At 45.9% G+C, this 26,999-nt stretch overlaps 2 protein-coding genes across 31 annotated transcripts in view; both read left to right on the top strand.

The window, feature by feature from the left end:
* LOC122447855 (ankyrin repeat domain-containing protein 26-like) overlaps positions 1-26,999 on the top strand; it is a 933,540-nt gene that overhangs the window by 448,305 nt on the left and 458,236 nt on the right. The gene's annotated exons all lie outside the window — the stretch shown is intronic.
* Positions 1-26,999, top strand: part of LOC122447884 (POTE ankyrin domain family member A-like) — a 312,070-nt gene that overhangs the window by 69,731 nt on the left and 215,340 nt on the right. The window lies entirely within an intron of this gene.

Raw genomic sequence — 26,999 nt, 5'->3', positions numbered from 1 at the left:
CTTGGCAGGGGCTGTACTCCAAAATAGACAGGAGATAGATCTCCTGATCCCTGAACAAGGAGGGACTTGAACCATCTTGAGTGAGACATGTTGTTTCTGGGTAAATATCTCTAGCTAAGTTAAAGAAAGTCTCACAGTCCTCAAGAAAAACATTCAGATCCTACAGGATCTCAAAGAATGAGCTGCAGAGTTCTCGGGGTGGCTACAATCTCTCTTTGGGGGATGGGGAATTTGGAGTTGGCTAACGCCCCTACTAGTCCCTGTTATCATTGATGCTGCCTAGGATTGCTCCATGTATTATTGATTGTTTAACCCATATTGTCTCAACATGCAATGCCAGTTCAACAAGGATATATAAAATTACACCCAACCATGGAAAACATCACTCACCATTAGATGAACACCATTATAAGGACTCTGAGGCTTCAGACTAGCAAGAGGGGGAGGCCCAGCGCCCCTCGCCATCCCAACTCAGCAGGAAATAGCCACAGAGAGCTTGACGCCTCTATTCCCTAAGAAATGGGTCTCCTATCTCTTGAGATGGGAATGTTAGTTAGAATAGGAAGAATAGGAAAAAGGAGTCCAAAATGGTGGTGGCTAAAAGACAAAGAAAGTTCGAGAATATTGGAAATAAAAGCAAAAATAAACAAATGGGACCTAATGAAACTTAAAAGCTTTTGCACAATAAAGGAAACTATAAGCAAAGTGAAAAGACAGCCTTCAGAATGGGAGAAAATAATAGCAAATGAAGAAACAGACAAATAATTAATCTCAAAAATATACAAGCAACTCCTGCAGCTCAATTCCAGAAAAATAAATGACCCAATCAAAAAATGGGGTAAAGAACTAAACAGACACTTCTGCAAAGAAGATATACAGATGGCTAACAAACACATGAAAAGATGCTCAACATCACTCATTATCAGAGAAATGCACATCAAAACCACAATGAGGTACCACTATACTTCAGTCAGAATGGCTGCTATCCAAAAGTCTACAAGCAATAAATGCTGCAGAGGGTGTGGAGGAAAGGGAACCCTCTTACACTGTTGGTGGGAATGCAAACTAGTACAGCCACTATGGAGAACAGTGTGGAGATTCCTTAAAAAACTGGAAACAGAACTGCCATACGACTCAGCAATTGCACTCCTGGGCATACACACCGAGGGAACCAGATCTGAAAGAGACACGTGCGCCCCAATGTTCATTGCAGCGCTGTTTATAATAGCCAGGACATGGAAGCAACCTAGATGCCCATCAGCAGACGAATGGAAAAGGAAGCTGTGGTACATACACACAATGGAACATTACTCAGCCATTAAAAAGAATGCATTTGAATCAGTTCTAATGAGATGGATGAAACTGGAGCGCATTATACAGAGTGAAGTAAGCCAGAAAGATAAACACCAATACAGTATACTAACACATATATATGGAATTTTAAAAGATGGTAATGATAACCCTATGTGCAGGACAGAAAAAGAGACACAGATGTATAGAACAGACTTTTGGACTCTGTGAGAGAAGGCGAGGGTAGGATGATCTGAGAGAATAGCATTGAAACATGTATATTATCAAGGGTGAAACAGATCGCCAGCCCAGGTTGGATGCATGAGACAAGTGCTCAGGGCTGGTGCACTGGGAAGACCCAGAGGGATGGGATGGGGAGGGAGGTGGGAGGGGGGATCAGGATGGGGAACACATGTAAATCCATGGCTGATTCATGTCAGTGTATGGCAAAAACCACTACAATACTGTAAAGTAATTAACCTCCAACTAATAAAAATAAATGAAAATAAAATAAAATAAAAGACAAAGAAAGCAAAAAGCATGCAAAAGTGGGACAAAAGAAAATCTGAGGACCAGAGTAAGAACCTCAGGTGGGAAAAACAGCCCCCCTGGCTAGGCCAATTTCCACAGGGCAGGCTCAGGGGCAAGAGACAAATGTACATAAAGAGGAAACCAAGATGGATCGAGGCCTCGCCTTTGGGATCGACCTGCTCTCACACCTCGAGGGTGTACTTTCCTTGGCTTGCTGAATAAAACTCTGAGCTATAAGCAAGCTGTAACACTCGTCCACTGTGTTTCCAATCTCTGCTGTGGAAAGACAGAACCAAGGAAATTACATATCTACATATTACACATTATATCTACATTATATCCCCGACATATCTACACATTATATTTATTATCACAAGAAAACAGTTTTTAGAGTTTACTAATAAAATTGTTTTACCTGTAGCATGATACAATTGCAAATAATATGATTCAAAGCTATGCCAAGTGAAACAAGGGGACCCCTGTCATAGAATTTGCCTCAAATTCCAGTTGTCTAGAAAGTCATGGAGAGGACCTACCACAAAAATATATTCAGGTAAAGACCTTTCAATTCTGATACTGTGTGTGTTACATATGATATTGAAACACTACAGCTATTTGATTTAAACATTAAAATTCAGTTAAAATCAAAATATATGGATTATGATTTTAGAATAAGAAAGTAATGAAGATTTGCTTCTTCCCACAAATCTCTGGCATGCTTTTCAAAGTTTCTTTCAAAAATCAAAAGTTTACAACTCTTGAATATACAAAATCTGAATCTTATATGAAACTGTGAAAACATTAATAACTGTGACATTAAGACTTTTTCTAAACTTCTATTAGGTTGTTAGCTTTTACTATTTTCATTGGAGAAACACCATCTCAGAAAGGCCTGAGTATTAAAAGGCTTTTTCCAGAAGGTGTCTTCTCATTTTCACCAGTTTGACTCAGAGCATTAGGTTTTCCAGCCCCAAAATTACTGGACAGATAACAAGTGACTGGCACTATGCTATAATTTACTTTTAAACTGCTCATCTTTCTTCCTCAAAAACATCATGAAACTGTTGTTTAAAGGTTTGTTTTTTTATTCCAATGAACTTCAAACAAAGTTTAGGGGGCTCCTAGAAACAGCAAAGGCTTAAACTGGAAGTAAGAATTGCAGAGTAATTTGACCAGAAAACCAAACTAAACCTGAAGATCAACGTCTGTGCTGAACAGACCTCCCCTGAGAATGTACAACTTGTGTTTTTAACCAGAATGTTACCAAGGATGTAAGACTTGTGGCATTCTTTTTTTGTTTTTTTTTTAGGTCCTATCTCTTTTTACTTAAAAAAAAAAATTATTGTAGTGCAGTTGCTTCACAATATTGTGTTAGTGTCATATGTACAGCAGAGTGAATCAGTTATACACGCAGCCACTTTTTTTTAGAATCTATTGTGGCTTTCTTCAGTGTGCTACTTTAAGAAACTTGGATTAAGGATCAAATAAAGCACAGCACACCTAGGTTCCAGTCAAGGACTCTATCTGATAATCTGGGAGTGCTGCTGCTATGGTCCTTGGAACAAGTCTTATCCTTCCCACCTTCTCCTGGCCTCCCTATTAACCCCAGCCGCTAGGTACCTTGATCTTCTTCAAGGCCAGACTCTTTTCAAGGCTGCCAACCTTCATCAGGAAATGGATCATCTACGCCTTGCTACGTTCATTTTCCTCTCCTTCACCTGTCTTCAGGTGGTACTGTAGTTGCAGGGCTTTGGCCTGGAGGAGTACCTGGATCAGCCCCATACTCTCGCCTAGGACAGTTCCTTCCAGGATGTCGGCCAGGTAGACCATCTGACCGGCTAGGTGATGGGTTTCAGGTTGAGGCCGCTGTCCCTTTTCCAGGCGAACAAGAGTGGGTTGGGGGGACACAGGGGCCCTGGTTCTCAGTGCATACCTTGCTGCAGGGGATGTGTCCTGTGTCACAGGCAAAGCCTGCACCGCGCCGTCCACCTTGCTCATTTCTTCTAAGATTTCCAGCTTCAGCAGTGACTCGGTCTTGGAGACCACTAGGATGGAGGCATAATTCACCTCGGTGCTCTTCCTGGAGATGGAGAAGATGAGAGAGTTGGTGGCAGTGAAATGTTCCTGCACAAAGCATTGCTCAGCCTTGGCAGGGCTCCTTTCCGGGGTGTACTGCTCCTTGAGGTCTTGCTCCTCATCCTGGGGCAGGTAAATCAGGCCAGTGCTGAGAACAGCCATTCACACCATGGACAGCAGCAGGAAGATCCCGGGGTGCGAGCCCACCTTCCAGCCCAGCTGCCTGAAGGCCCAAGACAGCGGTGGCTCCAGGCAGTTGGTGTGGCAGCGGGGCCGCTGGGCCAGTTGGGTCTCAGACTGCAATAGCAGTGGAGGTAGTGGAGCCTCGGCCTCAACTCGGGAGGGGGCTCTGCGCTCTGCCCCGCCGCCCAGCCAAGCTGGGTTCCTGGTCTTGACCCGAGGCCAAGGGCGGCTCAGGCTCTAGGCCAGACCCTGCGGGGAGACAGATCCTCTCTCCAGGTCAGGCCCCGACTCTGACCTGGGCCCCTGAGACTGGACACAGGCTCTTGCCCCGCCTCCCGCGCTGCCTCCAGTGCAACCTTGAGGGATTAAGGCTCATTTCCAGGGAAAAAGACCAGGTTCTCAAACAGCACAGGAGATCAGAAAAGAGTTGTTGGACAGAACGCCCCTCTCCACCCACCCAATGGTTTCCTGGAGAAGTTCCAAGTGAGTCTGTTTGAACTTGGGCTGCTCGCACCTTAATGCTAGAGCGTCCTTGGCAGTCACGTGGTAGCCTCAGTTCAGGTCAGGTCAGTCCCTCAGTCATGTCCGACTCTTGGCGACCCCATGGACTGCAGCACGCCAGGCCTCCCTGTCCTTCATCAACTCCCTGAGCTTGCTCAAACTCATGTCCATCAAGTCAGTGATGCCTTCCAGCCATCTCATCCTCTGTTGTCCCCTTGTCCTCCCACCTTCAGTCTTTTCCAGCACCAGGGTCTTTTCCAACGAGTCAGTTCTTCGCATCAGGAGGCCAAAGTATTGAAGTTTCAGCTTCAGCATCTGTCCTCCCAGTGAATATTCAGGACTGATTTCCTTTAAGATGGACTGGTTAGATCTCCTTGCAGTCCAAGGGACTCTCAAGAGTCTTCTCCAACAACACAGTTCAAAAGCATCAATTCTTTGGCGCTCAATTTTCTTTATAGTCCAACTCTCACACCCGTTCATGACCAATGGAAAAAGTATAGCTTTGACTAGAAGGACCTTTATCGGCAAAGTAATGTCTCTGCTTTTTAATATGCTGTCTAGGTTGGTCATGGCGTTGCTTCCAAGGAGCAAGCATCTTTTAATTTCATGGCTGCAATCACCATCTGCAGTGAGTTTGGAACCCAAGAAAATAAAGTCTCTCATTTCCATTGTTTTCCCATCTATTTGCCATAAAGTGATGGGCCCACATGTCATGCTTTAACTAGCCCCAAATTTGTCCCTGGTGCCCATCTTCTCAGGATTTAGTTAATACAAGAAGCACTTCTTAAAGGTGAATGAAATGAGTGCTTATGTGACTCAGAATTAACTGGGAGAATCTGGCTTGTTCACAGACACACATACTCACACACACACCTGCACACAGAAGGCACAGAATTTCCCTGTGTTCTAAGTGACAGATTTTACCTTTGAGGGGATCATCTGGAAGCATGGTTCTCAGGTAAAGCTTTGGTGAACCTGGTACACATCATTTAGTTATTCTTTACAGACACAATGTTCTTGTAAAAATTTCGAAGTAAATGCACAAAATAAAAAGTGGGAATAGAAGGATCCAAAGCACAGTCCTAAAACTTCCTTCTATCATGCTCCTCTTCTTAATGGAAGTGTTAAAAAGTGGGAGTTTATCCTGACAAACCGTTTTCTTTGCATTTGCAAGCAGGTCCACACATATGCAAGGGTATCTTTTTCATAAATATTATTGCACTGTGTATGTATTGAACAGGTTCGATCCCTGGGTTGAGAAAATCCCCTGGAAAAGGGAAAGGCTACCCACTCCAGTATTCTGGCCTGCAGAATTCCCTGGACCGTATAGTCCATGGGGTGGCAAAGAGTCAGACAGAACTGAGTGAAAAAGAAAAAAAGAAAAAAAAAATCTCTGTATGTAGATTATATTTTTCACCAAATACATCAAAGGATCATAACATGTGACTGTATATAGATTTATTTATGCTTTTGAGTTGGTTTATTTAGCCATAATGCTATTTAGGGATCTGGAGATTGTTTATTACCTAACTAATTTGCCTAGGATCACATTCCCATTGTTTTGTTTAGCCATGTGACACATTGCATTTTGCATACTGATTAATTTCCATTGTCTCCAAAAGACAAATGCTTGCCTCACTTTCTAGAATCCCTGTTTCATGCTGGAATAAAAGATCAAATACAACGGTGCATAAGATTATGGCCTCACATCATGTTCTCATCCTATGGAGTCCTGTTTTTATGGTATCAATACCTCCAAATCCTCATTCTCATAAAGTGAGCTAAGGACTCAAAAGTCAAATGCTCCTCCACACATCCAAGAAGTAGTTCTTGATCTTCAACTATCTGCATGATTGTACTTTAGGGCCCTTTACACAGAGAGGGAGGGAATTTTGGTTTTCCCCTACAAAATATATGTCTCCTTAGATATCAGATAAGTATCACCCTTTCCAATCAGATGTACAATTGCTTACTGGGTATGGTGTTTCAGTTTTGTAAGATGAAGAGTTCTGGAGAAGGTGGTGGTGGTAATCACTATATGACAGTATGAATGTTTTGAATACGTTCAATAGTATGTGTGCTCAGTCAGTCAGTCGTGTCTGACTCTTCCTGACCCATGGACAGAACCTGCCAGGCTCCTCTGTCCATGGAATTTTCCAGGCAAGAAAACTGGGGTGGGTTGCCATTTCCTTCCCCAGGGAATCTTCCTGACCACCCAGGGATTGAACCCACATCTCAATTAACCACAAATGAAAAAAAAGGAAAACAAAACCAGATGTACAGAATTAATAAATGTCTATTGTGGAGTTTTAAAAGGAAACATAAATACAAAATGTATGTGCCTGCTCTAGGCCCCGAAAATAGAGGCAAAATAAATGTCCCATGGCTTCTAGATCTGTACCAGGTACAGATGTACATATACCATGTACATAGATGTACCATGTCTTCTACATCTGTTCTAGACACTTCTGCTAATCTACAAATGTTAGATTTATTCTCCACATTCTTTACAATGTGCTCCTGATTATAAAGAAATAGCACAAATAAAATACACCCAACTTAATGTCAAAGTACTTGATTAAGTACACAAGAACTTCCTTAAAACATTCACATCTCCATGTGAGCAATTAAATAGGAATATATTTCTTCTGAGATGCAAAAAGCAAAAGAGAAAAGGAAAGATATTCCCATGTGATTGCAGAGTTCCAAAGAAGAGCCAGGAGAGATAAGAAAGCCTTCCTCAGCGATCAATGCAAAGAAATAGAGGAAAGCAACAGAATGGGAAAGACTAGAGATCTCTTCAACAAAATTAGAGATACCAAAGGAACATTTCATGCAAAAATGGGCTCAATAAAGGACAGAAATGGTATGGACCTAACAGAAGCAGAAGATATTCAGAAGAGGTGGTAAGAATACACGGAAGAACTGTACAAAAAAGATCTTCGTGACCCAGATAATCACGATGATGTGATCACTCACCTAGAGCCAGACATCCTGGAATGTGAAGTCAAGTGGGAAAGCATCACTATGAACAAAGCCAGTGGATGTGATGGAACTCCAGTTGAGCTATTTCAAATCCTGAAAGATGATGCTGTGAAAGTACTGCACTCAATATGCCAGCAAATTTGGAAGACTCAGCAGTGGCCACAGGACTGGATAATGTCAGTTTTCATTCCAATCCCTAAGAAAGGCAATCCGAAAGAATGCTCAAACTACCGCACAATTGCACTCATCTCACACGCTAGGAAAGTAATGCTCAAAATTCTCTAAGCCAGGCTTCAGCAATACGTGAACCGTGAACTTCCAGATGTTCAAGCTGGTTTTAGAAAAGGCAGAGGAACCAGAGATCAAATTGCCAATATCTGCTGGATCATCGAAAAAGCAAGAGAGTTCCAGAAAAACATCTATTTCTATTTTATTGACTATGCCAAAGCCTTCAACTGTGTAGGTCACAATAAACTGTGGAAAATTTTGAAAGAGATGGCCCCCCCCCCCCGCCCCATGCTTAAAAATCTCCGCTGGTGTCGCCCTCAGCCTGCTCACTAAGTTCCAGCCACAGTGGCCTTTGGGAATGACCAGGTCCCTGGGCATCCCACCCACTTTCAAGACTCAGGGCCTTTGCACATGCTGTTTCCTCCAACAAGAATGCCCTCTGCCCACAATTACTTCCTCGCTAAAGCCTGCTCTTTCAGGCTCCAGCTGAAATGTCTCTTCCTCGGAGAGAAGTTCTCGGATTTCTCAATCTACTGATATTTTCAGTGCCTGATTCTCTCTCCAAGTGTGGTGTTTTCCTTCACAGCAGGGACTCTGACCTGCTTTACCTGCGTTTAACACCTGCCTTCTGCATGACACTGTTGGGGGCCACGGGGGCAAACCTCTTGATTCTGCTGTTTACAACAGAAACACCAGAGCCCTTTATCAGCTCTTAACTGCTGAGTGCCTATCTGCTGCATGAACAAATGAAGGACTTGGGAACCTGAGTACAGGACTTTCCATCTCCCTTACATTTACTGCAGACCTCTTGCACATCAGTTCCTCGTTCATCAGCATCTATCCTTAAACAGTCACTGCAAAGTGTTCCTACTGTTCTGTGTCCTCCACACACCCTAACAGCACGCTACTGATTTCTACGCCCAACTAACTGATGAAAACACTACCGGAACAAGGCCAGGGACAAAATCTCAAGTTGCAGACCTACTTCTCTCCAGGATGAGCTCTCAATAACTCATTTTTCCTCCAGCAGTCAGTAGTCTTGTGTCTTATTCTTCACCCAATCACAGGTCCTCTGAAGTCTGTCATTCAGCTCAAATTCTCCTCTGTGCCCACTCCCATGCTTGGCTCTAAACAGTCCAAAACTCCAGAGCCCTCTAGCCTACCAAGCTGTAGTGTTCTGCAGCACGAGTTCCCAGCCCACTTCACTCAAGCTTTCGGAACTCACTGCTACTCCTGCTAAATTTGCAAACTGCCTGTTCTCCCTTTAAACCCACTAAGGCCTCACCTGATGAAAACAAGCAGTGGAAACAATACACTTCACTTGTCAGGTCTGTTACTTGCTCCTGGGTCATCTCTTTTGGATCCACCCTAATTCCTTTTAAGTCATACCAGTCAATCAAGAAGTATTTATCCAACACCTACCATGTTCCAAGAACTATTTGGTCCCTAGAGACATAACAATCATTAACATAAATCCACTCACACTGCCCCCTCCTCCCCTGGGCCCCAAACGAGGGAAGGGCTGAACACAGCTGCCGGGGGTGAGGGGGTGGAGGGGTGGGTACAGCCAGAGGCTATGGGCACCACCCACGGGCTGGGCGGTAGGCCTAGGGAAGTCAGAGAGGGGAGCGAGCTCCAGGCAGAGGAGTGTCCTGTGTGAAGGTGGCCCGAGAGGGACCCTCGGCACAAGCCCTGGGAGTCAGCACAGGATTTAAGGCCGGACAGTGACAACTGAATCAGTGGCTGAGGCTGAAGGGGCTTTCCAGGCCCAGTACCAACCACAAACACCCAGCCCTTCGGGGCGGTCTGTCCCATTCCCTCTCACCTCCTTCGCCAGGCCCTGGAGCCCGATGGTCTGGCAGACCAGGGCCAGGTCCTGCACTGTGAGGTGGCCACTGCTGCCCACACCCAGCTCTTCCCAGAGGCCCCAGACCCGGCTCTCGAGGGTGTCGAAGGAGAGGTTGCGGGGCTTCTGGGGACTCCCAGAGACCTCGGAACCCCAGACTGGTAGCTGGCCTGAAGCAGGGGAAACACACCAAGGCGGCACTTCACTCTGAAATCAGATGGACTGACAGATGGGCAGACAGACACATGGGAGAGTCAAGCTTCCGATGGTGGCTACATGGGGCTCACCGTGCAATTCTTCCAACTTAATCCTATGCAAAATTTCACAATAAAAGGGGGACTCTGCTGCATGTGGGGGAAGGCATTTTCTGAAGGGAGCCTACAGAAGCTGTAGCACTAGGAGCATACCTACAAGCTTTGTATTTAGAATCAAAAGTCCAGGTTTAAAAAGTTAACGTCTAGAAGGTCTTCAAACCTGCCCAAAGCAAAGAGCACAGTCCAACAAAGGCCAATAACCCTCTCCCTTGGGCAGCCTCTCGCCCTGGCTTCATCTACCTGTTTGCTCTTGCCCACATATTTTTTGTTTTTGTAATATTTATTTAGCTGCTCTGGGTCTTGGTTGCTGCAGGTGAGATCTTTTTAGTTGTGGCATGCAAACACTTAGTTATAGCATGCGGGCTCTAGTTCTCAGACAAGGGATGGAACTCGGGCCCTCTGCAATGGGAGTGCAGAGTCCTAGACAATAAAACACCGCAGAAGTCCCTGGCCCAAGTATTTGAAGGCAAATCCCAGCTGCCGTGTTCTCACCCCTGAGTCTTTCGTATGCACTCCTGACCCCAGTGTGATGATGGCCCTACAACCAACAATGATGTCCCAGATCCCTCAGGCCAAGGCAGAAGCACATGCACACGTCTGTTCCTGCCCCCTGCGCCTTCAGAGAGCTCGGATGAGCAAGAGTCTGTAAGATAGCTCCTTGGCAACCCCAGAAGCACTGCCTGTGTGTGAACGGGCAAAGCCGACCTAGGGGCACAGTGGGCCTCTGGCTCTCCCTGCTGCTCTGAGGCTGCTGGGCCAAAGAGGTCTTGGGCATCCACCCCCTTACTCTCCACTTCCCTCTGACAAGGCCCTCTGCCCTCTAGGCCTTTGCAGTGTGGAGACAGCCCCTGTCAGCACCTCCCCTCCAAGAAGGCGTCAAATGAGGCCTAGGCCCAGGGGAAACGCGCTAGCGGGGATGAGCCTGGGGAGGCGCCCGGGCACGGCTGACACATACCCTGCAGCCTGCCCCTACATGGGGCAGTACCCCTGGAGGCCAGGAAGGTCTGGGAAAGGCTGGCCAAGGGCAGGGGCCATGCTGGGTTCTGCCTCTGGCCTGTGGGGCCTCTGAGCGGACCCGGCCCTCTCCCGCTGGAAGACCTCCCCGGCTGCCTCCAAAGGCCTGTTTGCAAGCACTCTCGCCGGCCAGCCGCCGCTCCCTCCCCGAGACAGGCCCACTTTTCCTGCAACACGCATACTCTGCTCCCAAGCCCCTGAGAAAAGCGCTTCGGGGTGGTCCTCTCTCAGGGCCCTTGCCCCTGAGCCCGGGGGCCAGCTAGGGGGTCCACAATCCCAGGCCAAGGCAGAACCACATGCACACATCTGTTCCTGCCCCCTGCACCTTCAGAGAGCTCGGGTGAGCCAGCGTCTGTCAGGTAGCTCCTTGGCAACCCCAGCAGCAACACCTGTGTGTGAAGGGGCAGAGCCGACCTAGGGGCACAGTGGGCCTCTTGCTCTCCCTGCTGCCCTGAAGCTGCTGGGCCAAAGAGGTCTTTGGCATCCAACCCCTTGCTCACCCCTTCGCTCTGACAAAGGCCTCTGCCCTTTAGGCCTTTGCAGTGTGGAGACAGCCCCTGCCAGGACCTCGCATCCAAGTAGGCCTCAAATGAGGCCTAGGCCCAGGGGAAAGGCGCTAGCGGGGATGAGCCTGGGGAGGCGCCCGGACATGCCTGACACATTCCCCGCAGCCTGCCCCTTCATGGGGCAATACCCCTGGAGGCCAGGAAGGTCTGGGCAAGGCTGGCCAAGGGCAGGGGCCATGCTGGCTTCTGCCTCTGGCCTGTGGGGCCTCTGAGCAGAACCGGCCCTTTCCCGCTGGAAGACCTCCCCGGCTGCCTCCAAAGGCCAGTTTGCAAGCACTCTCGTCGGCTGGCCGCCGCTCCCTCCCCAAGGCAGGCCCGCTTTTCCCACAACCCGCGCAATCTGCTCCCAAGCCGGGAGAAAAGCGCTTCGGGGTGGTCCTCGCTCAGGGCCCTTGCCCCTGAACCCGGGGGCCAGTTAGGGGGTCCACACTCCCAGGCCAAGGCAGAACCACATGCACACACCTGTACCTGCCCCCTGCACCTTCAGAGAGCTCGGGTGAGCCAGAGACTGTCAGGCAGCTCCTTTGCAATCCCAGCAGCACCGCCTGTGTGTGAAGGGGCAGAGCCGACCTAGGGGCACGGTGGGCCTCTTGCTCTCCGTGCTGCCCTGAGCCTGCTGGGCCAAGAGGTCTTGGGCATCCACCCACTTGCTCCCCGCTTCCCTCTCACAAGGCCTTCTGCCCTCTAGGCCTTTGCAGTGTGGAGACAGCCCCTGCCAGCACCTCCCCTCCAAGTAGGCCTCAATTGAGGCCTAGGCCCAGGGGAAAGCCCCTGGCGGGGCTGAGCCTGGGAAGGCGCCCGGGCATGTCTGACACACTCTCTGCAGCTGGCCCCTTCATGGGGCAGTATCCCTGAAGGCCAGGAAGGTCTGGGCAAGGGTGGCCAAGGGCAGGGGCCATGCTGGCTTCCGCCTCTGGCCTGTGTGGCCTCTGAGAAGAACCGGCCCTTTCCCGCTGGAAGACCTCCCCGGCTGCCTCCAAAGGCCGGTCTGCAAGCACTCTCGCTGGCTGGCCGCTGCTCCCTCCCCGAGGGAGGCCTACCTCTGAGCAGAACCGGCCCTCTCCTACTGGAAGACGTCTCCGGCTGCCCTCGTGGGAAGCTCACAGCCACGGAGGGTGGGTGCAGGGCTTGCTGGACTCTCACAACAGGGGTCGCCCGTGTGCTCCAGCCCTGGCCAAGCCACCTCAGGCAAGCCTATGACTAACCCACCAACTGACTGGGTAATTGAGGAAAGTTCTGAAAATTGAAAGAAGAGAAAAGCAACACAGAACAAAACGGGGGTTGCTAGGGAAAAGCACCAGTCACGAAGAGGACACAAGTTACCAGCACAGGAGTTCCAGCACAGAGAACGGAGCGATGACACGGGCATGGCCTTTCTCAGGCACCTTCATGCCCAGGGTCACACGATCACACCCCAAGTCGGGAATGGCAAGTGGCCTTCTTCCCACCTCAGGGAAGAGAAACCTGAGACAAAGCAACCAATGATCGGACCCTTCAGGTCCCACGGCGGACACTGACAAGGTGGCTCCTCCCCCTGGTCAGACTACTCCCCTGGTCAGACTCCTTTCCCATCAGGCCCCACCACCTTATCAGACTCCGCCCCCTTATCAGACTCCTCCCCTGTCAGGCTCATCCACCTGGTCAGACTCCACCCCCTCATCAGACTCCTCCCCCGTCAGGCTCTTCTCCCCCAGGTTCAGGGCTCCCACGTGGCTCCAGCAGGGGCCGGTGGGACACCAACCGATTTCAGCCCCAGGGGAGGCTGCAGGTGCTTCCCCAAGGGCCTAGCTCCAGACTAGAAAACCTCACCTGAGTAATGGGTATGATCAGCCATAGAATTTCAGGGGTGGGGTCTGGGGGGCTCACTGGAATCTACATGAAAGGTACATAACCCCCAAACCTCCCAATGGCACCCGCTGCCCCAGTCATGCACCTGCTCCTAACCAAGGCCCCTCCAGGGGTGTGGGAGCAGACCAGGGGCCTGTGCGGGGCGGACACCTTGAACCCCTGCCCCGTGGGGGAGGGAGGGACCTGCTGGCCACTGCATTCTCCCTCCCAGCACTCCTCAGATGCAGCCTCCACTGGTTATCTGGCCAGAGAACAGCAGGCGCTGCCAGCCAAGGAGTTGGCCCATCTTCTAAGGAGCACGTCCACCAGCACCTTCCCACTGGACCCACAGTCCACACCTCCAAGCGGGCCTCCCTTCAGAATTCTCCCTCCGTCCCTGACCAGTATCAAAGCCCCTCTTCACTTGTGTTGAAATATTACCTTTGTTCCACTGACCCCACTGGAAACCAGGATTCTAACAAGTACGAGGAGCCCAGAGCACTATTGTCTGAGACTGAAGACAGGCGGAGGCCTGCCTCAGCTGGTGTCATTCTGCTTGCTCCACCAGCCTCCCAGCCTGGCCAGCACCTTACACCTGCACTGCACTTTGGATGATCAAATTCTTCCACCTCTCCACACCCACTTTATCTTGTCTACACCGTTCACTGTAAGGACAGCACTAGATATTACTTGACATTTGTGAGATTGTGACTTATAATAAATATGAATTTGGTCTTCCTCCCATCCCTTGCACAGCTTCTAAAACCCTCGAATTTCCTAAGTGATGAGAGCAACCACACCCATGTTTATGCTTGGTTTATAATCTGACTTTGACAACCACACCTTGAGATGGGCTGGTTGCCGGGGAAACCAACGGATGTGACTAGAGGTTCGTACTTTCAGCCCTACCCCTGACCTCTAGGGAGGTCAGAGGCTGGATGTTGAATTCAATCACTGATGCCCCATCACTGGGTCAGTCATGACTGTGTAACAAAGCCTCCATAAACCCCGAAAGGACAGCATTCAGACCTGCTGGGTTGGTGAACACGGGGAGACTGGGGAAGAGTGAGCCCTGGAGAGGGTGTGGGGGCTCTGAGCCTCTTCCCACAGCCCATGCACCTATCACGCTGAGTTACATCCTTTGCAATAAACCACTGATCCACTAATGGGCTACCCTGAGCTCCTTTAGCAAATTAACTGAAACTGAGGAGGCCGTGGGCACCTCTGATCTTTAGCCAGTGGGTCAGAAGCACAGGTGACAAGCTGGACTTGAAATTGTTGTCCGAAGGCATTGCTGTCTTAGCCTGTGGGGTCTGCAGCTGTGTCCAGGGGCATGGTGTCAGAATGGAGTTGAACTGCAGGACACCCAGCTGGCGTTGCAAAATGGCCTGGTGCGGGGGAAATTACACTGGTGACCAGAAGTGCCAAGGTATTCAGAGGATTTTGTGCAGTGCAGATGAAAACACAAGAGTTTTCCCTTTGCAGAACCATTTATCAAATAAGGAAGCCAAAGAAGAAACAAACCCAGGTGCTGCAGTCCATGGTCCCAGTCCATGCAGCTGGGGAACATAGACCTGCTGCATTGTTCAGGTACAACATCATACTCCAGAAGTCACAGAGTCATGGAAAGAGATGTAAAGAAGACCAGAAAGGCTCTTACCTGACTCCAAAGACCCACTGTCTTTATCTGAGGAGGCAAGACCAGCCTGTGATGACAACACAGCCACGAAACCGTCCTTAAATTCCTCGACGTTAACCTGTGAATTTGAGAAAAGCAGTCAACACTGCTTTCGACAGGCCACATACATAACACCCTGGCCTTTGGGGTTTTCTCAGATCTTATGTTGCCTTCAGCACTGAGGACATTTATTTTTTCTAATATTTACTTAAGGTTTAAAAAACCTGAAGATATAATGAGACAATTAAGAGTGAATCATAAGCCCTTCACCAAAAAACACTACCAACAACTCCATAAAAGGAAATTAGATAAGATAGTTAGAAAACAGTGCAGAAAAGAGGTGTCTGATGATCACAAACATCAGCACATAAAGAAATATCCATGCCTTCACTACCCACCAAGAAAGAGAACATGCCAGCACCTAGGCTATTCTTCCACCAAGGTTCCTTTCCTGATTAAATCCCCCGCCCCTACACTGGGGGGGAAAAAAAGCTCTGAACACTCACACATATGTCCTAAGAGTTTCTCTGGAGTATACGCACCTAAGAATGGGATTGCTGGGTCACAGAATATACATTTATATCCCCTTGGCAAATTGAATCTTTTGTCACTATACAATGCTGACCCACTTCAGTTCAGTAATGCTTTTTACCCTAGAGACTAGCTTTCTTTTGGACCTTAAAAGTTTCATATCAACCAGTTTTACCCTCTTCAGGGACAACACAAAGCCTGTCTGATAATGTGCCTTGGTTATCATTTAACTCCTCACAAGATATTTTTGTTTTGTATAGCCAAGGTTCATTTAGAATTATTCAAATATTTGCCACTTTGTTTTTCCTTTCTTCCTTCATTTCTGACCTTCTGCCTGGGATAGTTTTCCATCTATTTGAAATAGATCTTTGAGACTTACGTTTTTCTTGAGTATGCTGGTGCTAAGCTCTTTTAGTGTGATTTTCTGAAATGTTTTCATTTCACTTTGATTCTTTCTTCAGCAAAAACATAATTTACTAAGAGAATATTGGAAATGATCCAGATGTACTTAAGGAAAATGGGTAAATAAACTGTGACTCAGTCAGACAATGAAAGACAACAGGGGAAACAAAAAACACTGACAGAGACAATAAATGGACACTGACCTACACTATCTGAATACAGACTGCAGCCATGATACTGAGTAAAAGAACCAGAGTATGCACTGAGCATGTGCTGTATACGTCCACCTGTATGAAGTTCAGCAATAGGCAAACAAATCTCTGCTGTTCTCATCAAGACAGTGGCAACTGTCGGAGCCAGAGGGACACCAGGGGCACCTGAGGAGGGATGCAGGATGCTGGGGGCCCAGGTGTGCTTGCAATGGATGTTCTCTGAGCTGCACACTTCCCAACTCTTTTCTCTGCCTGTGCTTCACCTGACGTCACACAGAAAGAAATCAAGGCAGGAGATACTTGTAGGTCAAAATGTCACCGGTAAGTGCTAGAGAAGCAGGCCTGGGGCTCTAGTTCCAAGCATGCTTCCCACACCTGGCACAGAACTTGAATGAGCACATTTCTACTGCTGCCTCTGAGCACTAAACGCAGCTGTTGGCTGTGGAACGGTCTCTGCCTGGGTTACACAATATCAGACTTGAAGATGGACTACTTATATGTGTGTTTATCTTCTGGCTCCCCAGTAGCATGTGGTCTCACGGCTGACACATTGTAAACACTCAACAAATGTCTACTGGATGTGCTGGTCTCTATATCCTTCAAAGCTGAGCAGAATTCACCTTCTCAAGGAGACATTCTTTCCCCTTTCTTTAAAAAAATTTTTTAAATTTATTTTTGGCTGTGCTGGTTCTTCGTTGCTGCATGCAGGCTTTCTCTATTTGTGGCAAGAGGGGACTACTCTTCCTTGTGCTGTATGGACTTACCATTCTAGTAGCCCTCACTGGAAGGTGGGTGTGAATTTGCTAAACTGCTAGTATGACAATGTCTGAAACTTCTCCTCTCTTTTTTATGATGGTGCATCAATTTCATCAGGTGGTTCTATTAATTTATTCTTGTTCAGTCACAAGTCATGTCCAACTTTTGGCAACCCCATGGACTGCAACACACCAGGCCTCCCCTGTCCCTCACCATCTCCCAGAGTTTTCCAAAGTTCATGTCATGTCGGTGATGGCATCCAACCATCTCATTCTCTGTTGTCCCCTTCTCCTCCCTACCCTTAATCTTTCCCAGCATCAGAGTCTTTTCCAATGAGTTGGTTCTTCCCATCAGTGAACAGAGTACTGGAGCTTCAGCTTCAGCACCAGTCCTTCCAACGAATACTACAGGTTGATTGCCTTTAGGATTGACTGGTTTGATCTCCTTTTCCCTCAAAAATCTTCTTCAGCACCACCATTCAAAAGCATCAATTCTTTGGCACTCAGTCTTCTTTATGACCCAACTCTCACATCCATACATGACTGCTGCAAAAACCACTGCTTTGACTATATGGACCTTAACTAATCTCATATTGAAAAGGCTGCATCCAGACTTATGCCATGTGGATCAATACTAGAAAGAATATTCTTGCAAAGCTTTCATTTCACAGAGATACTGTAATGCTTTCATTTTACATTCATTTACATTTTACATCTAGATTCTAGATGTTGCCTAGCACATAATAAGTGCTCAAAAATACTTGTTGAGGGACTTCCCTGGTAGTCCAGTGGCTAGGACTCCAAGCTCCTAATGCAGGGGAGCCAGCTCCACTGCTGGTCAGGGAACTAGATCTCACATGCCACAGTTAAGAGTTCAAATGCCCCAACTAAAGATCCCACATGTCGCAGGGAACACTGGTGCAGCTAAATAAATAATATTAAAAAAAACAACAACAACAACACCACTTGACTACATGGGAGCAGAATGAAATGGCCATTTTTGTTTGATCCAATCTCATGTCTTTTGTGTCTTTGATAATACTTATCAGCTTTCTTTTAAGACATCAAACAGGAGGGGATTTGGGAATTCTCTGGTGGTTCAGTGGCTAGGACTCTGCACTTTCATAGCCAAGATCCCAGGTTCAATCCGTGGTTGGGGAACTAAGATCCCACAAGCTGTGTAGCATTTACCAAAAAAAACCCAAAAACCAAAAAACAAAACAAAACAAAAAAACAAACAAACAGGAGGGAATCTGATGGCTGAGTGTGCTGCTGTTTTATCTGATACCATTTGACTGTGTTTCTGTGTCCTCTCCCATCACAGCTCACAAAAGTGGAAGGGCCAGGGGAAAAAAAATCAAGGAAACCAGGTAACCTGTTTATGCTCTTTAAACCAGTGTTGATTTTCACAAGTGTGCCTTTTGCTCACCTAGCCCTCGAATACAATTCCAGGTGATATCAAGAGGGGCTAGGACATGAGCGATCAAAATCACACCCAGTTTCTCTCTTTTTTTTCCTCTGGCCACACCACGCATGGCATTGCCATCTTAGTTCACCAGCCAGGGATGGCACAAGCTCCCCCTGCAGTGGAAGCATGGAGTCTTAACCACTGGACCACGAGGGGAGTTCCCACACCTGAGTCTGAAGTCCATAAAGAAAAAGCAGTAGAGGGAAAGTGACCGAGCCGGGTGGGGCGGGTGTGTGAGGAAGAGCCCTCCTCGCCCCAGGAGCAGCTCTGCTGGCAGCACAGGCCACACGGGCTCTGGGGGAAGTTAACAGGAGGCAGATTCACCTCGAAGCTCCCCCGGGACCAGCAGGGAGGGGTTTTAGGTTGTTCTTCATTTGTTTCTGCTCAAGAACCAAATCAGGAATCTTTCCAGGTTAGATTTTATTTTCTCATTCAAAATGAGACCAGTTTTACTGAGTTCTGTGTGTGGCGGGGGGTGGGGGTGGGGGTGGGGGCGGAATACGCTTCCTTCAAAGGTAAGATGACCAACACAATTATAGGCACTGCTTTTTTTTTTTTTTTTGCAGACTGTGGAATCTTAATTTCCAAACCAGGGTTGAACCCGGGCCCCTGGCAGTAATAGCCCAGATTCCTAATGACTGGCCCACCAGGGAATTCCCAGGCACTGTTTTAAAATGAACACGTGTACCTCCCTGGTGGTCTAGTGGTTAAGAATCCGCTGCCAATGGAAGGGACCTGGGGCTCGATCCCTGGTCTGGGCAGATCCCTCAGGCTGTGGAGCAACTAAGCCCAAGCACCACAACTGCTGAGCCTGCACTCTCGAGCCAGGGCTCTGCAACAGGAGAAGCCACTGCCATGAGGAACGAAGAACTTTCTCTAATTTTAACACTGTCTCCAAAAGTAAATCAGAAGTCAATTAAAACGGACTCAAATGCATTCCTTTTTAGAGCTGAATAATACACAGCTCTTTATCCACTCTGCTGTTGATGGTCATCGAGGTTACTTCCATGTCCTAGCTATTGTAAATAGTGCTGCAATGAACACTGAGGTACATGTGTCTTTTTGGAATTTGCTGTATGATGCAGGGACCCCAAAGCTGGTACTTTGTGACAACCTAGAGGGATGGAATGGGGAGGCAGGTGGGAGGGAAGTTCAAGACGGAGGGTACGTATGCATTCCTATGGCCAATTCAAGTCAATGTATGGCAGAAACCACAACAATATTGTAAAGTAATTATCTTCTAAATAAAAATAAAAATTTAATATATAAAAGTTCATTCATTTAAAAGGCGAAAACTCAGGCAAACCTTATTTCTCCATGAGGAAGGACTTATGAATCTGTTTAAAGTTACATATAGTAAGTTTTATGCCACTATTAACAATTGTAACACGTCAAAACACTGATGGTAGCCATAACAGCGGTATCTAAATCTTTGGGTCTATATATAGTGATAAACAGTGGAACATACCAAAAAGCTATCAATCAACACCACTAAATATTAATGACAAGTCTGGCTCTTTGGGTGCTGTTCAAACAGCTGGTATTAGGGCTCGTCTGAGTGAGTCTGTAAAGGGTGTCCCACAAATGGTAAAGAATCCACCTGCAATGCACGTGACCCGAGTTTGATCCCAGGGTCTGGAAGATGCCCCACTGGATCCCCACTCCAGTATTCCTGCCTGGAGAATTTCATGGACAGAGGAGCCTGGTGGGCTACAGTCCATGGGGTCGCAAACAGTTGGACACGATTGAGTGACTAACACTATCGCTTAGAATATGGAAAACTCAACAGTGCTGGCTTTTAAATCTGCTTAGAAGTAAGTTAGATGCAGAGAAACATCACTTAAAATACTATGTAAATTTTCATCATACACATGTAACACAAAAATATTTTCTTTTCAAAAAGATTTTCTCATCATCTTTAATGGGAAACAACGAAATGTCATGGAAACAGTCCAGTAGGGAAAGTTTTACTATTTATCTTTCTAAATCTTATATTTTTCAAACAAAATCTGTTGATATTCTGCTTTTGCTTTCAAAAATTGGTCATCATACACATTTGACCCATCTGAAAATCCTCGAAAAGACACTTGAAAGGCATCACATGCAAATTCAGCATCAACTGGAAAGAAAAGGAAAGAATTATATTCTTTACCTGAAATACTTGAGGTAACTATGTATTAGTTACAACAATGAAACAAGAAAACCAAAAAACCTGAGACCTTTCCTAGTATTCAGAAAAATGAAATCTATCTATAGATGGCATGACATGAAATGCAAGATTACAATTCTATAACCTGCTCATGGTGCACGTGTGGCTGAGCATCAGATTTCTGGTTTCCTCATTCTTCATTGGTTTACTCAGTAACTGTGTGCAAAGGTGCTGGGGCAAGGACTCCAATTATAAGATGAAGGTGACCCAGGTCCACCCTGAAAAATGACATGCCCTCAACTGGAAAAACAGACAAACAGGCAACTTCCACACAGACTCATAAATACAAAACAGATATAAAAGACAGCACAGGGACACTCAGAAGGGACAGCCAGCTTCGTGTCAGTACTGCCAGCTTTCTGGTGGAGGTGCTATGGAAACAGATACCTGGAGGACAGGAAAAAGTACAGGAGATGGAGGGGAAAAGCACGTACAAAGATCGGGGTTGAGGATGCACAGCTGTGGGATCCTACAGTCTGGCTGGTTAGATGCAGAGCTGAGGGCGGAGGAGGGTGATAAGGAGATAAGGCCGCCTACTTTGGCAGGACCCAAACCGATGTGGGTGTTTGGAGCTTTTCCTGAGGGTGAAAGATAAACTGGTGGCAAAGTCAGTGACAGAGAAATTTTAGTCACCCACCAAGTGACTGCTACACACACGTGACTGCTTGAGTCTGGGTTTCCAGCCTTAACTGCTACCAGCGCCTGAGAAGCGGGCGAACGCCACGTTTCCTGAGAATAGTGTCAGGTGCAGGCGGATCGTTCCACAGGGATGGAGGCAGTAGAAGAAGGAAATAGCCAGAAATGAAAGAAATACATAGACCTTTAGAGATTGTTTTTCAATCTATGGAACATGATGAATCAATGAGGAAGAAGGATATTTTTCACTATGACTGCTCATGCTTTCACATTTTTCATTAGCTATATGTAAGAAAAAATTTTTAAGATAGCAACTGCTATCCAAACAATGGAAAGAGATGCCACTGACTACCATGTATTTCAGAAATCAATGTCTAAATTTAATTCTTACGTTTTGGCAACATACCTTCTTCTAGCTCTCTAGTTATACTCCTGTCCAACTCCCGCTGCATCTGAAATAAGTCAAATATTATTTAAGATAAACAAGAGAATTATCATAGGAATTACATATAATTTACTGTATGTGACATTTAAATAATACTTTTAGAGACTAGACCTAACTTGAAGATTACTTAAGTAGAAAAATCATCACATAAATAGAAGAAAATGAATTCCTACTTATTCTGCTTTTAGATAACAGAGAACATATATATGGAATGCTATTTAGATTAATCTGATAAAAAGTATAATAAATATCAGTCTATTGACTACACATAATTTCAGAGAATTAGGGAATGACCCGTAATCCTAGTAATGACCCACAAGATCACTATCTTCTCCTTTAACAGCCCCTGCCCTAAATATGTACTTCCGAGACCTTTATTTTGATTTCTAGATGAGGATCATGTCATATGGAGGAAGTAGTCTGAAGTCGAATGTTAATAAGGAGAACACATCTGCAGTTTTCTTTAAACTTTTCCATTTAGCGAAAACATAGAAAGGTGAGAAAATTATACACAAGAAAACAATGTACCGGCAAGTTTTAATTCTAAAGGTGTTTAGCGAGAAGGATTCTCTCGTAAGTGTTAGTTTGCAAACTATGTCCCATAGAAGGGGAAGGTCCCACGGGGGTCACTGCAGGGGTGAGGAACAGAGAAGTCACAGCTGCACGGTCTCTGGCCACTCCTTTAGCTAAATGGCTCTATACTTGTCTCTTTCATATAATACCATTCCACTCAGAAGATTTTTTTAAAAGAAAGGTTGTTTTCTTTGGGGGGAAAAAAAGAAAACTTTTTGAAAGGTATGAGAGTCATTGATTTAGTCAAACTTCCTAATTCTACAAAAGAAGTAACAAGGCCAATGGACTCCTTACTCAGTCTAGAGTCCTATGCCAGCTCCTTCCTCAGATTAGGAAAACACATAAAGATTTTTAACTGTAACATAGAGAAAATGAATAGGTAAAACCTTGTTACATAGTTCAATAATGCTTGTGGCATTTAATAAATGTTTTAAGTTATATGTCTTAAATGCATGAACGAAAATAAATCAATATCAAACTCCTATTTGTAGCAGTTGATATAGTTAATTTGTAAAGCATAAACATTTTTTAAACACAGGACAGGAAACTTGAAAGAGAAAATCTTTAGTTGAATCAAGCAGGCCAAAACTGAAGAGATTTGTCTTAAAAGGATGTTCGTTTCCTCCAGATAAAACCTGGTTTATTAAAATGAATCAGCAAAATGAATTATCCACATTTTGAGTTATTTAGGACAAAATTTAAAACACAGATAAGATCTCTCTTTCCTATTTAGCATACTTCTATCCAAGCTGTCATAATTAATTGGTATATACAAAAAGCATGAGTGTAATCTCAACTATAATCTAAATCTGGTCAGAAATTGCAGTTGAACTTCATTTCCTCAGCCTGAAGTTTCAAGGGGAGCACTTATACTCCTACCCTCCTCATGAGAAGCGAGATTTACCCAACGGGTGAGTTTGGGGGAAGGAACTAAGAAGTGCTTGCTTGGTTCCCAATCTCTTCTTTGAAAAGATGTGTGTGCTCACAGCACCGTGAACTTGGGTCTGCGGTAGGCAGCCCGCCCCTGGGGTGGGGATTGAGCCTTTGCTTCCTCCTCTTAGGCCTGCGTGGGGCAGTGTCTGACTTGGGAGGAAGTGTCTGGAGGCCCGCTGTGACTGCACAGCTAAAGCACCTCCTCCAGGTTCATGGCTCTCAAGTACTAAGACCCAACGTAGCCGCAGTGCTGGCGAAGAAACCTTAGATTGCTCTATGATGGCAAGAAGCCAAATGGGAAAACGGGTTGAGACTGCATTTAACAAGGGCTATTTTTATCTGCACCATAACCATCATGAAACCACCATCAAAACCATAAACCCGTGTGCTCTGACTAAAATGGATATTTTAATCACAACGATTACACAATGAAAACTAGCTGCAATTTAGACTCCCCATCATTGCTCTTAGTCATCAATCATCCAGGTGCTGTTGAGACAGAGACAAAAGTGAGCTTCATTTAAAATTTTTTAATGGAACATTGGGGTGCACGTGTCTCTTTCAGATCTGATTTCCTCAGTGTGTGTATGCCCAGAAGTGGGATTGCTGGGTCATATGGCAGTTCTATTTGCATTTGACTTTAGTGTCCTTTGCTCACTTTATGGGAATGAGGATTTGAAAGTATTGATACCACAGAAAGAGGACTCCGTAGGATGAGAACATGATGTGAGGCCATAATTTTATGCACCGTGATATTCGATCTCTTATTCTATCATGAAAAAGGGATTCTAAAAAGTGAGGCAAAGTTTGTCTTTTGGAGACAATGGAAATTAATCTGTGTGCAAAACCCAACGTGCCACATGGCTAAACAAAAGAATGGGAGTGTGATCCTAGGCAAATTAGTTAGGTATTTACATTTTTTTTTAATTTAAGTTTGTCCGCACAGCTTGCAGGATCTTAGTTCCCTGACCAGGGATTGAACCTGTGCCCTCAGCAGTGAAAGTGCAGTGTCTTAAATATTGGACCACCAGGGAATTCCCTGATTCTTTTCTATTTTATCCTATTGGCAAAAGCTCTGATGTGGAGGCAGGTAGGTTAACTACTAACACAAATAGCTAACAAGTGTGGACTCAGTTGTTAGCTGGCTTTGAAAATTTGACTTGTACTCAATAGACATTCTTTTCCTTAAATGTTTTACCAGAAATAACACGAAGTCAAGTGGACGAGGTGCGTTGCTGCTTTTTAATGACACAACATGTAATTTAAAATGCTTTTCATTCCTCTCTCTTCCTCCCCTTCTCCCCTCTGCACTTTTTACCTCGGTGGACGTGCGAGCAGCTGATTAGACAAGGTGTTCTGGAGCACGTGCTGTCATGACCCCTGGCTGGATGGCTGTGAAGACTCCCTCCTGGTGTGAGACCAAGGTCACTTCTCCACCTCCCTCTCTACCTCCCCAAGGCCTACTGCTTTTTCGTTCTAAAATGGAGACATTCTTTAAGCAGGAATGCTTGGCCGAGGAGTATGGTTTGTTGGTTGGTTTGTTTTCTTTTTTTCTTTTCATTTGGATGTTAATTTCTCTTTTTTTCATTTCTGAATATAATTCCATTACCTTCCATGGTAAGCATATTTGTGAATCTGTGTTGTATGTTTGTACTTTGAAGTATCGGTTCTCAAAAGAGAGTTTGCCCTCTGGCCATGCAGAGAATCCACACACATCCATCCTGCTGTCCACAGCTCTAGAGCAAATTCCAAGATCAGGGTTCTAGCAGATGCTGTCCTTAAAGAGAATGCTTCCCAGCCCATATACTGCCATCTTCTCATTCTCTCCTCACAGCGTGCAGGAGGTTTGGTTTTCTATTGTACAGGATTCTCCCCTTTAGTGATAAGCTGTATGTGGAATCACAACGTCCCTGCGGCTCCCAAAATAGTACCCTGTGTTTCAGTTTCATGAAAGTAAACATCTGTTAGATGTTCCTCTCTTTTAAACACTGCGGAAGAGTTTCACCTAGGTGTATAGGGAGGTCTCATGTCCCTGTGCCTCTTGTATTGCTGCTGGAAGTGTGCATCGTGCAGGCCAGGGAGCTGAGTTCCTGAAGTTTGTGTTTCCAAATCGTATGGGCAGGTGAAGCTGGTGGTCTCTAAAGGACACATTGGATTTTGCCCATTTGCAGTGGTGGCTAGTCTGGCTCGTGCCTGTCTGCGAGCTTATGTCTCAGGATGTCCATTTTGGAGAGGGAAATTGAGATTGGGGTTAGGGAAGGAATTTTGTGCAGTTTCCCCGCAAGAGTCACATTGACCAAGATGTCACATGAAGAGCTGATCAGCTAAGTGGAGGGCAATTTCTACTGCCCATTGAAATGATAGGCATTGGAGAGGCACAAGGTGGTCCTACCTGCTGGTCAATACCCTTTCTCCACCAGTCCCCTCCATGACCAGCCCAGTAACCTCAGAGACATTCAAGTTTAAAACCCAGATAAACCCAGTACCTGGCGCTCTCTGTGCAATTTATTTCTTAAATGGGAATATTTCTGGCCAAAATTATACTCAAGTAATCAAGCTATGGAGAGCCTCTACCTAGGGTGTGGATCTGCATATTTTCACAACACACGTAGTAAAACTTAGGTCAGCAGGCGGCCCTTGGCAGATTCTTTTCCAAGCTGCGTGGCTCACAGGATCTGGTCCTGACCAGGGATTGAACCTGCACCCTGGGCATTGAAAGCACAGAGCCCTAACCATGTACCTCTAGGGAATCCCCTCATTTTTAAAAATAATTCCTTCCATAGATTCATGGAGAGATCAGATTTTCATCTGAATCTCTGCCAGTAAACAATAAGGAAGTTTCTCTAGTGAATGGGATGGATGATGTTTTAACTGTAGGCCCGTGGTCACTTCCCTTGCATTCTCCTCTTCCAAGCATGTGGAACCATGTGCAGGGGAGCCCAGAGTCCATGTGAGGAGGAACCTGCAGTAAAGGCCAATACCCTGTTGCCAGCCCAGCATCATTCCTGTATATAAACCGTATGATATACTTTTCTGATTCATTCCCGAAATAAAATAGTAAGTATAGTTCTTATTTGAAGTAAATGTATACTGGTTGAAAAGTTAAAAGTTTGTAGGTTTTATTGATTTATGTTGGTTGGTTCTATAGAGTTGTGGCTAGAATTTTAAAAATCTGTTTTTTTCTTATTTAAAGGTAATGCACAATTAAAAAGATAAAAGAAAACATACAATGTAGAAAATCAAGGTAAGTTCCCATTTTACCTACTAAATGCCACCATCCAGTGTGCCCATTGTTAACTGATTACAGATATAAAATACAATCCCATTTCAAGTGTTTTTCCAATGAAATACTTTCCAGTTTTTGTTCCTGATGTGAATGGAATCTTCTTTTCTGTTACATTGTCTAACTGGTTTTGGATGATTACATGCTTAGTAATCTCCGTTGGTGTTACCCTCAACCTGCTCACTAAGTTCCAGCCACACTGGTCTTTGGGAATGCCCAGATCCCTGGGCATCCCACCCTCTTTAAAGACTCAGGGCCTTTGCACATGCTGTTTCGTCCAACTACAATGCTCTCTGCCCACAGTTACCTCCTCGCTAAAACCCGCTTCTTCAGGCTCCAGCTGAAGAGTCTCTTCCTCGGAGAGAATTTCCCGGATTTCTCCATCTACCAATATTTTGAGTGCATGACACTCTCTCCAAGTGTGGTGTTTTCCTTCACGGCACGTACTCTGACCCGCTTTACCTGCATTTAACACCTGCCTTCTGCATGACACTGTTGAGGGCCATGGGGGCA

The sequence above is a fragment of the Cervus canadensis genome, chromosome 10 (assembly GCF_019320065.1).
Source record: "Cervus canadensis isolate Bull #8, Minnesota chromosome 10, ASM1932006v1, whole genome shotgun sequence".
NCBI lineage: Eukaryota > Metazoa > Chordata > Mammalia > Artiodactyla > Cervidae > Cervus > Cervus canadensis.
The sequence above is the reverse complement of the archived record's forward strand: the minus strand, read 5'-3'. Positions and strand labels throughout refer to the sequence as shown.